Raw genomic sequence first — 2443 nt, forward strand, 5'->3', positions numbered from 1 at the left:
ATAACCTCTCTACTGTATATAACCTCTACTGTATATAACCTCTACTGTATATAGCCTCTCTACTGTATACAGCCTCTACTGTATATAACCTCTCTACTGTATATAGCCTCTACTGTATATAGCCTCTCTACTGTATATAACCTCTCTACTGTATATAGCCTCTCTACTGTATATAACCTCTCTACTGTATATAGCCTCTACTCTATACAGCCTCTCTACTGTATATAACCTCTCTACTGTATATAGCCTCTCTACTGTATATAGCCTCTCTACTGTATATAACCTCTCTACTGTATATAGCCTCTCTACTGTATATAGCCTCTCTACTGTATATAGCCTCTACTGTATGTAGCCTCTCTACTGTATATAGCCTCTACTGTATACAGCCTCTCTACTGTATGTATCCTCTCTACTGTATACAGCCTCTACTGTATATAGCCTCTCTACTGTATATAGCCTCTACTGTATATAGCCTCTCTACTGTCTATAGCCTCTACTGTATATAGCCTCTCTACTGTATATAACCTCTACTGTATATAACCTCTACTGTATATAACCTCTCTACTGTATATAGCCTCTACTGTATACAGCCTCTCTACTGTATATAACCTCTACTGTATATAGCCTCTCTACTGTATATAGCCTCTACTGTATATAACCTCTCTACTGTATATAGCCTCTCTACTGTATATAACCTCTCTACTGTATATAGCCTCTACTCTATACAGCCTCTCTACTGTATATAACCTCTCTACTGTATATAGCCTCTCTACTGTATATAGCCTCTCTACTGTATATAACCTCTACTGTATATAGCCTCTACTGTATACAGCCTCTACTGTTATAGCCTCTCTACTGTATATAGCCTCTCTACTGTATATAGCCTCTCTACTGTTATAGCCTCTACTGTATATAACCTCTCTACTGTATACAGCCTCTCTACTGTTATAGCCTCTCTACTGTATATAACCTCTCTACTGTATATAACCTCTCTACTGTATATAACCTCTCTACTGTATACAGCCTCTCTACTGTATATAGCCTCTACTGTATACAGCCTCTACTGTTATAGCCTCTCTACTGTATACAGCCTCTCTACTGTATATAGCCTCTCTACTGTTATAGCCTCTCTACTGTATACAGCCTCTCTACTGTTATAGCCTCTACTGTATATAGCCTCTCTCTACTGTATATAGCCTCTACTGTATATAACCTCTCTACTGTATATAACCTCTCTACTGTATACAGCCTCTACTGTATATAGCCTATCTACTGTATATAACCTCTCTACTGTATATAGCCTCTCTACTGTATATAGCCTCTCTCTACTGTATATAGCCTCTCTACTGTATGTAGCCTCTCTACTGTATATAGCCTCTACTGTATACAGCCTCTACTGTATGTATCCTCTACTGTATACAGCCTCTACTGTATATAGCCTCTACTGTATATAGCATCTCTACTGTATATAACCTCTACTGTATATAGCCTCTACTGTATATAGCCTCTCTACTGTATATAGCCTCTCTACTGTATATAGCCTCTCTACTGTATATAGCCTCTACTGTATATAACCTCTCTACTGTATATAGTCTTTCTACTGTATATAGCCTCTCTACTGTATATAGCCTCTCTACTGTATATAGCCTCTACTGTATATAGCCTCTACTGTATATAGCCTCTCTACTGTATATAACCTCTCTACTGTATATAGCCTCTCTACTGTATATAGCCTCTCTACTGTATATAGCCTCTCTACTGTATATAGCCTCTACTGTATATAACCTCTCTACTGTATATAGCCTCTCTACTGTGTATAACCTCTCTACTGTATATAGCCTCTACTGTATATAGCCTCTACTGTCTATATCCTCTCTACTGTTTATAACCTCTCTACTGTATATAGCCTCTCTACTGTATATAGTCTCTCTACTGTATATAGCCTCTCTACTGTATATAGCCTCTCTACTGTATACAGCCTCTCTACTGTATATAGTCTCTCTACTGTATATAGTCTCTCTACTGTATATAGCCTCTCTACTGTATATAGTCTCTCTACTGTATATAGCCTCTCTACTGTATATAGTCTCTCTACTGTATATAGTCTCTCTACTGTATATAGTCTCTCTACTGTATATAGCCTCTCTACTGTATATAGTCTCTCTACTGTATATAGCCTCTACTGTATATAGTCTCTCTACTGTATATAGTCTCTCTACTGTATATAGCCTCTCTACTGTATATAACCTCTCTACTGTATACAGCCTCTACTGTATACAGCCTCTCTACTGTATATAGCCTCTACTGTATATAGCCTCTACTGTATATAGCCTCTCTACTGTATACAGCCTCTACTGTATATAGCCTCTCTACTGTATATAGTCTCTCTACTGTATATAGCCTCTACTGTATATAGCCTCTCTACTGTATATAGTCTCTACTG

Source organism: Oncorhynchus keta, chromosome 8 (genome assembly GCF_023373465.1).
Source record: "Oncorhynchus keta strain PuntledgeMale-10-30-2019 chromosome 8, Oket_V2, whole genome shotgun sequence".
Lineage (NCBI taxonomy): Eukaryota > Metazoa > Chordata > Actinopteri > Salmoniformes > Salmonidae > Oncorhynchus > Oncorhynchus keta.